The sequence below is a fragment of the Amblyomma americanum genome, chromosome 9 (assembly GCF_052857255.1).
Source record: "Amblyomma americanum isolate KBUSLIRL-KWMA chromosome 9, ASM5285725v1, whole genome shotgun sequence".
Lineage (NCBI taxonomy): Eukaryota > Metazoa > Arthropoda > Arachnida > Ixodida > Ixodidae > Amblyomma > Amblyomma americanum.
This window is the reverse complement of record NC_135505.1, coordinates 70,729,430-70,739,946: the sequence shown is the minus strand read 5'-3', so window position 1 is coordinate 70,739,946 and position 10,517 is coordinate 70,729,430. Positions and strand designations below refer to the sequence as shown.

At 44.4% G+C, this 10,517-nt stretch overlaps 1 pseudogene; it reads left to right on the top strand.

Annotated features, from left to right (window-relative positions):
• Positions 1-654: 654 nt before the first annotated feature.
• Positions 655-7,301, top strand: LOC144103410 (uncharacterized; annotated as a pseudogene).
• Positions 7,302-10,517: the final 3,216 nt, after the last annotated feature.

Here is a 10,517-nt window from a genome sequence, read left to right as displayed (position 1 = left end):
AATACACTGAATTTTAAATATTGTACTAGCAAAACATTACCTTAGGTATGAAGCTTGAAAATAAATAAATGAATGGATATAAATTTTTTTACGACAATGGTCCCGGTGCCCGGTGCTAGATCTTCAGGCATTTGACTCGTGGTATCTGAATTACGTGTTTTTAGTGCTGGGCTCTTCCATGTTCTGTAGTCCCTTTTCAAAGGCTTATTGCTGAGCTCTTCACGCGCGTTGAACACTGCGTTGCACCAAGATTACGTTCTTGATGATTAATGTTTACCTTCAGTCTAGTGTTGTAGTCTTAGTGAGGGCGCATACACGTTCAGTGTGCTTGACAAGGCACCTAATTTGCTATGCGAGGCTGAGCTTGTCTATATTACACTGAGGCGACGTCAGGACCGTTTCCCAGTGGCTGAATAATTATATTTATTGTATTGCTATGCGTCTTTTGTGCATAAAAGCCTCCTTGCTTTGTATATAAAAACAGTGCGTAGACAGCTCGTCTGTCTGTAGCATTTATTATCCTGATGTTTGTGCTTTACTGTGAATTTTCATTGCATGTGGTCCACGTAGTTCGCAAACTAAAAAATTATGCTATGTTTACATACTTCAGGCAGCTTTCAATCACGGCGATTTTTTCCCTACTATTCGTATTCCATGAAGAATGACGGTGGGTGTGCATAACGGCTCTTGCATGAGAGCACACCTTCTTTTCCCTCTTCCTTGAACACCTTTGTCTCCTTCCTCTTTCTCCCACGCAGTCCATCAAGAAGCAGATGGCTCCTCTCTTCTCTTCATCTCGCACACTTTAACTCCTCTGCTCCTTATCATATTGGTTCCCAATTTCGTGGTGTGTGCCATATCCTTCGTCGTCACCCATGATTCATCCTCGACGAAAGCTCTGCAAAGGGGGTTGATGGCGTTCTGGTACGACTCGTGGACTTGTCAAGGCGACACGTGGCTTAACACCTCTAACCATCTTGCGGCGTACACCGCCTACAGCGGCTTGTCCATTCTGGTGCTGCCCGGGAGAACTTACTACGGGTCACCGACATCCACTGGTCACAGGCCCAGGTACTGCATGACAGGATTCACATATTACCTGATCACTGTGGCAATAGCCGCATTTGCAGTTGTGGTCCTGGACGCTCCATGTCAGCCGCTGTACAGGAATCTTCCAGGGGCAGCGGTTTCCCTCACTGTGATGGCCTACGCAGTTCCACTGCTCCTGTACATCAAAGGCAGAGTGAAGCCTTCTCCAGGGGAATTCGGTACCTCTGGAAACATTATCTTTGATTTCTACTGGGGCCTAGAGCTCTACCCGCGGATCGGACTGCGACTCGACATCAAGCAATGGACAAACTGTTGCTTATAATTGGTTTTTCGGGAAAGGAAATGGCGCAGTATCTGTCTCATATATATCGTTGGACACCTGAACCGCACTGTAAGGGAAGGGACAAGGGAGGGAGTGAAAGAAGAAGGGAAGAAGGAGGTGCCGTGGTGGAGGGCTCCGGATTAATTTCGACCACCTGGGTATCCTTAACGTGCACTGACATCGCACAGCACACGGGCGCCTTCGGAATGATATTATGTCAGCTGATAGTGCTGGTAAGCTGGAAAGCCCAAGTAGAGACTAGTGGTTGGAACTGGTCTGTGGTAGTGACGGCTATTCTGGAGACTGTAAACAGCGAAGTTCTTTTGGTGGGAAGATGGTTACATGCAAACTATTGACATCAGAGATGACCGAGCAGGTAAGCATGCCTGTTTCTTGGGACTGGCACAAGAGACCTCAAAAGAGGATGTGCTATTACGAGCAGTTCTGGAGTCATAGACAAACCTCGTTGCCAATTATTTAAAGAAAAACGGCACACACACGAGCTGCTCGCGTGCTCTCAATATCAATGCATGGCTTTCGAACTTGTAGACGCAATTGTCTTCAATATTTTAAGAGCGTCAGCTCTTGCTGCTTATGCTTGTCAAGGACGCACTTGTCTGCAGTGAAGGTCAAATTGACCAAAACAGTTTCTAGGTGAAAACAATATACAACATAGCAATAGTAGGCGCGTAGCACCTCAAATGATACCTATACTTTCGAACCGTTATTTATGTGTCAATATAGCGGCAACCAAAGTGGCACAACCCTTCCGTTATTCTGGGGCCACCCGTTGCATAAAAGGTGGGGGCCACTGTTTGACGCAGAATGATCGAAGTGGTGTCAAATGACTTGGCGTATTCCTGAGAAAAAATTTACTAATTGAAGGAAGGAGAGAAAAAGTTTAATGAGCTCTAGAGAGTAGGTGAGCATTTGTCGGAGTCAGGTGTGTCTTCCGTCTTCTTAGCAATGGTCGTCTGCCTCTAGTCCAGGGCTCCGCTGGATGCCGCTGGCAGCTGTGCTCGGCGGATAAGTCCAAGTTGGACGCCCTGACGGTCGCTGGAGAGCATTCCTTCCCATTGCTCCGCACTCGGGTTTGGTATTTTTGGTGCCACCTCTATTTTCTGGCAGGTACACGTTATGTGATAGAGCGTGGGTGTTTCATGGCACCATGGGAATTTGTCTGTGTATTGTGTGGGTTGTATTTTGTGGGACCACCCTTCTCCCCTTCTGGGGCCACCCGTTGCATAAAAGGTGGGGGCCACTGTTTGACGCAGAATGTTCGAAGTGGTGTCAAATGACTTGGCGTATTCCTGAGAATAAAATTACTAATTGAGATAAAGCCCAGAATATGTGCGGGATTCACACCGGGGACCTTTCCTCCCCCAACCGTGAATTTCAGGGACCTCCAGTCGGCCATTACGTCAAAACCATTTGTCGTAGGAAATGCCGCGTGGTGTCACACGATTCGTCTCGTTGTGATGCACATTTTGATATAAATTATTAACTGACAAAGCGAAGAAATATACCGAATATAGCGAAGGTACCTGTAAATCGCAATAGTAGTGCAAACTCCAAGAGGTAGATGACGCTGCTTGTGTCGTAGGCAAGCGGCGGCTTAGGCAGGAATGTCCTCGGTCTCCCTTGTTCTTCATGTTATATCTGCATGGGTTACAGACCAAGCTAGAGAGGAGCGGACTAGGATTCAACCTTTCTTTTTTTAAGCATGGGGAATGGATTAAACAGTCATTACCGGGACTAATATACGCGGATGATAGAGTGCTAATGGCGGACAACAAGGAAGATTTGCAGAAGTTGATAGACAAAAGTGGTACAGTGGGAGATAGATTAGGTTTCAAGTTTAGTAAGGAAAAATCGGCAGTCATGATATTTAATGAGGGCGGCGAGCATAGACTACAGGAGTTCACGCTAGAGGTAGTCGTTGAGTACAAGTATCTTGGGGTGTGGAGAAATAACGATTCTGAGTATCTGACAGAGCATAAAAATATGTAATGAAAAAACCTAGTACGAATGCAGCTGTCATAAAAAATAGGACACTTAAAATAGGCATTAAAAATTAAATTAGCCATGAAGTGGTAAGAGGGATCTGGAAAGGAGTGATGGTTTTTAGCCTGGCTTTAGGTAATGCGGTCCTGTGCATGAGACCAGATGTTCAACCAAGGTTAGAAATCAAACAAAGCGGCGTAGGGAGGCTAGCTTTGGGAGCACATGCCAATAAACCAAATGAGGGGGTAGAGCGTGATATGAGATGGCCGTCGTTCGAGAGCAGAGAAGCTAACAGTAAGATAGCATTTGAAGAGCGATTGAGAAAAATGGGGTAAAAGCAGTGGTCTCGGAATGTTTCCAGATACCTGTACATAAAGAATGTTGACATGAAGTGGAGAAAGCGAACTACAAAATTGAGAACAAATATCTGGACAGCAGTAGGGGGCAAATCAGCAATTATCGGTTAAGAAAAAGGTTAAAGAAACAGTGAGAGCTCTGTGGAAAACAGGGATGCTGATTAAATCGGCACTGGGAACATACAAGATCTTTAGGCAGGAAATTGCCAAAGAAAATATCTATGATAATTGTAGGGGAAGCTCTTTGTTGTTTGAGGCCAGGATGAGAGTTTTTCGGAATAAGACAAATAGAGTCAGGTACCACGAGGTAGACACGTTGTGCGTTGCGTGCGGAGAGAAGAAAACGGCTGAACACTTGATATTTCTCTGTAAAGGGCCTCACCGTACAGTGGAAAACAGCAGGGCTGATTTATCCAAGTCAATAGGGTTTAAGGGCAGTGAAGGGAAAGTAGATTTTAAGCGGGTAGAAGTAACCAAGCGAAGGTTATCTGACAGGTGGCTACAATCAAGAGAAGAGTAAAATTTCATAAGTCATGGCTAGGCGGCTTGAGTCACTGCCCTATTTAAAGGGTTCAGCCTTATCCATCCATCCAGGGATGTTTCTGGAAAGGAAACATGCACGGAAGCTTGGATTTAGTCTTCGACACGTTAGCAGAGCGCACGGATGTAAGCACTTGAAGCTGTCGTAGCTAACGCTCTCAAGTCGAACACTAAGGAAATGCTGGCGGAAATTTTGCTTTCTGATTCCTTACAGATGCGCAGTCTTTCGACTTCAAACTTTTCTTTTGGGTGTTCAGATCAAACATAAATCCATTCAGACTTAGTTTTTGTTCATGTGTGCAGAAAATCAATTTCTTGACTTATTCACTGCCTAACTACCGCACAGATATGAGTGGTGTTGTACGTCGCAATGGGGAAATTAAAAAAAACCGCCGCAAATCATCGGTCAACAAAAAGTACAAACTTGGTTTTTTTTTCAGCGGTCACTAGAATTCCGTCTTTGATTGAACACACTACTCGTTATGGGATTTGTCAAGGCCGTGGCAAATGACTGAAGCTAATCATACGCTTCTGTGGGCGTATCAAATTCTACACCACCAGGAGAAGAGTTACCAGGACGGCGTAATGTGAGGATGGCCATTATAGTTTACGTTACCAGGCTGCAAATGAAGCATTGTGGTTACAGCTCGGTATTTTTTCGGATTATTATCGAGCACTGGAACATCACTGCAGTGCTGTACATTGCACACTTAAAGTGGGAGATTGCTGTGAGGTAGGTAGCGGAAAATTATACGTGCAAGTTGAAGAGAGAAGAGACCTGGTCAGGGTGCGCATGGGCAGTGCATGTAGTGAGCAGGCAAGGTAACCGATGTTCTCAAATTGGGGCCCTCAAATGCCATATACTGACGTGAGGAGCAATGCACGAGTAATTGGTATGGCATCATTTGAGATCGCACCGCAAAAAATGTTTAGGCTAGCCTAATTAACACAAAAGGCATTGGTGTCTGAAGATGGCGCTTCTCCTCTGTGCTTTCAATTCTTTCACGCTGAGGCGCCAGAAAACAATAATAACAACAACAAGGTATTTCTTGACTGCACTTCACCGCAACCCATCTGGCCCATTCACTTCAGGACGTCCAATGAGAAGGCGCGCACGGATTGTCGATTAGATGTCGTTATGGTCAGTGTGGCAATGAACACGCGCTGTCGATGTCGAAATGATTGCTTGCGAGCCCGAAATTTTAAAACCTATTTGTCACTTGTACAATCCACGCAGAGCATCTAAAAAAACTCAAGTAGAGGTCATATTTTAATGCGAGTTTTGACTGATAACTTCCGTAAGAATATAAGCAACATAGTCATTTGAGGCTCCTTTAAGGTGACTGTGTGATTCCTACAGAAGCCAGCACAACAATGGCCATCAGCGGCTCGGGAGGGCGGATGAGGTTACAACATTAGTGGAGGTGAGGTGGCTGCAGCTGAGAAAAGATCTTTATATTGAGTGGTATGGGTGTTTTCTCTGTCCTGCAATGGACGAAGTTAAGCTGATGATGACGATGAGCATTGCACGGCAAACGCACTGTTTCGATATTCATTCGCATCAACGCGCACGATCACGGTTAGGATTTCATCCCAAGGCCTCCTGCTCTGTATGACACCGGCTTTACGCCTGCGCCACCAGGCTGAAAAGAGAAGCTGATGAACTTTTCCGGGAGAAGGTAGAGACAGCTGGCGCAGCAGCGGATTATTTTCAGATTATCTGGACTCCAAGAGAAGATAAGCGTAGAAGGGGCGGCAGAAGGTTAGGTGGGCGCATGAGATTCAGAAGTGTGCAGGCAAAGGGTGGATGCAGCTGGCAAAGAACAGGGTGAATTTGAGAGGCATGGGAGAGGCCTTTGCCCTGCGATAATTGTAGTGAGGCTGATGATGATGATCTGGACACTATAGGAGTACGGTGAGGGGCTTGTTGGTACGAAATTATGAAAACAATGAAGTACTGCGCAAAAATACGGACCAAGAGCTGTGCTTGTCCCGTGTTGTTCTCTACTGCGCTTGTCTCGTGTGGTTCTTCTCTACTGCGCTTGTCCAGTGGTTCTTCACTCTTGTCCCGTCCTTTTTGCGCAGTTATTCATTGTTTTCATAATATATGGACTCGTCTTGCGGTGAACTCGAGTGAACTGTTATTGCTGATAATGCTGTAATCATGCTGCTGGCGTGTAAAGTTAGTGCCGTGATGATGAGCGAGCTACCTCTTAGAATGTGCGAATATGAAATGCAGTAAAATTCACGTCAGGACAGTCTTGCAAATCGCATTTGCAAGGCAACCAAATGAGAATCACAGGTCACTACTTGTCCTAAGTGCTGTATTTAAGTGGCATAGCTCTTAGAAATGGGAGCACATACAGCGTATGAAAACCTAAGGTATAAAATTATTCATGAAAAAAAGCAGTGCGTGGAGCAGTGGGTTTAAGAAACGCTCCTTTCTGTCGGAATCTTGGCACTTACGTGTAAAAAAATAAGGGCGTATCGATCAAAGCTTTTTATCTCTTTCTCCTAGGTTTCTACCTCTGCTGGGGATGCGTGTGTTTTCTGAGCATATTCTTCCCGCTGACAAGCTTGTACATGGTCAAGAACAGTCCCGAAGACGACGCAAAAGGAGCGGCCGCCATCCTTGTCTTGGGTGTTTTGATGATCGGCCTGGAGTACTGGGCAGATTACCAAAAACATGAGGTGAGGGCTACGCAGGGCAAATTCAAAATTTGGGGATCCCACCGAACCTGATTCGTGTAACGTATCACGATGCCACTGGAAATTTGAAAATCAACCTGCTCTTGGTGTCAGGGTTCTGGTCCCTGAGCCGTCACGCCAACTACATGTTCGAAATCATTGCGGGTCTTTGCTGGGCGCTGCCCTGCGGCGCCTCGAGTGTGGTGACGAACCTAAACGCTCTCTTCCTAATACTGCAGAGAAGTTACAGAGGCGAGAAAAAGTTCTCGAAGAAGTGCGGGCGATATTGGGAACAGTACGGCGAACAGGTCAGGTATCGCATAGTTCCTGGCATATTCTAGTTTTAGCCGTAAAAAGATCCAACTTATACCGTTGAGTGTGCTGCACACTTTTTTGAAACTTTGTAGTAATACTTAGTTATTAAACTATAGACCATTTTTTGGAAACCTCTTCAAAAATAAATTTTAAAGTTTCGAGCGTATAACTCCTTTCTTATCACAATATATAAAGTGCACATGCTAACGTTGTCCGAAGTATTTTCTTATTAAATTCATTTATATATATATATATATATATATAGTCGCTTTGGGACATTAAAGCCCCATAAACCAAACCTGCCTGGCTAAGGCGTATCAGCTTTTGCTTTTAGCTGTGCTATAGATGGGTGTTTATCTCTCTTGAAAAGAACATGAATTAAAAAGACGTGACGACGATCTTGCTGTGTTTAACAACAGCGCTCTCAAACGTGGAATTCTTTCACACAGCCACGTTTGATATGCCTGAATAGGACGGGCGAAAAAAATGAAATGCGCGCCTGTGGCAAAATCAAATGTAACCTCTCACTGGGCCGCGGTCAGTGTTGGAAACAGCGAGTACGCAAGCTCCCGGTAGCTATACAGGTGCCCAAATAAACACCGTTCTTTGTCACCTGTGCGGTGTTTCATCAAACCACCTAAATATGTAACTAACCAGGGATGCACTGGAGGGCCAGATTGCCGTCATCTAAAAAGGTCGTACGGCAGCCGTAGCTACTGGAGCTTTTACAAAGAGAAGCAAATCATAAATATGGTGACATGAAGTTTTTCTGCTCCTCCCTCTCACTTTTTGTGACCAAAAGATACCTGTTCCTTTCCATTCCTCCCCTCGCGCACCACGTTGTTTTCGCGCCGTCAGATTTGGCGACACTCTCGCAGAGCCTGCATTCCATATTCAGAGTGTTAGTGCGCTCCCGCCGCAGGCCGAAAAAAAAACTCTCACATAAGATTTCTTTATATTTCGCGAGCTTTATTTTTAACCAGAAAAAATGTCTGGTATAGAACACATCAAAATAAAATCGTGAATTAAACTTTAATTTTGCACGCTTTACAAATCCGCGCTAAAATATTTTCCGGAAATGCAAAAGCTGAATAGTTAATTTTCGCAGTTTGTTTAATTATCCATCTGAACCAAATGCTAAAATACTCTTGCGAACTACATAAAATGGTGAACTGCATGATTCAAGGTGCCTCTACGTATATTACCATCATATATTTATAATTTTCGGCTAACATTAGCTGCTACTCTTAGTCCAAAGCAAGTCTGTGATAAATATTATTATAACGTGGTATTGCAGTATAATGCCTAAATGTGGTCATGAATATGAGCAGACCTAAAACGTGGTCGGCGAAATCGGGAAGCAATTGTAGGGGATGCAGTAGCCACGGCTATGTATTTGGAAAGCACCAGGAGAGCCGCTAGATATTCAGTCAATTTCTTTTGTCGCGTGAGGGAAACACGAGAATGCCGACCTTACTACTAACTGCTTTTCGAAAATGATCCGCCACATTTGCAAGTGGGCAATTGGTACTGGTATCCCGTGAAACCCGAGTGGTATCGCATGAGTTGTATCCCGTGCAGTTAAAGAGTTGAAGTAGAATGTACCGGCATATATGCAGTGTTGTAAGCATTACCGAATAAAAGTAATTAAATACGTTGTTCGTTACTCTAAAAAAAAGTGCGTTACCGCCCTACGTTACCTACAAAAAAGGTAACGCGTTATCGCTTCCGTTACCAAAAAAAGTGCCGCACGTTACTTTACTGCTGCTCCATGGCTATAAATCTTACTCAGTGCATCTTTGCTGTAATAACTGATGATAACAATTTTATAAAGCTCATATTTGACATAAAAATTCTAGTCCAAAAAACGATTTTAGCCAAAATCCTGATTTAACGAGAATACTTTTCAGAAAAGTTCTGGAGTTTATCAATTGTATAGTGGCCTAAAGGAGTCGGATTCAACTTAAGTCTGCAGTGAAGCTGCGCCCACATTCAGCCGCCGCACACAGAATTCCTCCACGACAAAAAAGTAGTCCGCTGCTTAAACGTTTCTCGTTATCTAAACAAGACGTTTATAAAAAAAATAATTATGACCTTTAGAATTTTGATACTCGAATTCTTTGATATAGGCTGGCAGAGTAATAGAGAACGCAGAGGACGGCGGCCCAGCGTTACGAACTACTGTTCTTTAAAGTTATATCCTACCTATAACTCTGCGGCACATGGTGAAGCCATTTTCTGAATGTGACAATATAAACACAAAACGGCACTTCATCATGAATTCCAAATTCAGAAAGTAAACGTCATGCTCGGCAAGCTTGCACTCTTTAGAGTGTTGTGTGTGTGAGTGGTTTGCTAGGTGGAGGTAGGTGAAGGCAAGTGTGTGAATGCGTGTTCGTGCGCGAGTTTCGTGCTTTGTAGGTATTATATTCCTTTTAGGTGGGTGCGTTGTCAAGGACAGGTGTTTTCTGGCATGCATGCGAGCCGCAACAAGGGTCGTTTGGAGCAACTGTACGTTTTTTTCTTTGCAACATCACTAAGATTTTTTTCTCTATAAAACGGGGCGGATGAAGGGTAAAGTTGGAATAAAAAGTGACTAGTGACATGACACTTCACGTTACCGAAAAATGTTAGCTGAAGTACATTACCTGTTACAGAACCAAAATGGTAAAGAGTACGATACTAAGTTACCCAAAAAAGTAACGCGTTACCGCCAACACTGGATTACAACCTTTGTCCGTAAGGTTCCGAGACTGAGGTCAGTAAAAAAATGCGTTTAACATTTATATCATTTGTACAGCACTCATTAGAAATAGTGTCCCTTGCACTCTATGCACAGCTTCAAACGCTTCTTGAGATCTTGGAAACAGTTGGAAAACGCTTCTTTTAGCAGAGCTGTCAGCTCATTTGTCGTGGCTTCTTGAATGGTCTCCATGCTCCCCCTACAGCGACCTTTCAGGGCTCTCTTCACACGAGGAAACAGAAAAAAATCGCATGGGGTGAGGTCAGGCGAGTATAGCCGATGGGGAAGTACAGTAATTTTGTGCTTGGTGACAAACATTGTCACGCTCAGAGCAGTGTGCGACCTTCTGTTATCGTGGAGAAGGCTCCAGTGTCCAGATTCTCCTAAGTCAGGGCAACCGCCTCGCAGTGCATCACGCGTGTGGTGGAGCACGCTGATATAAAACTCCTGATTCAGCGTCTGCCTTTCTGGGATTAACTCGTGGTGTATGACACCCCTC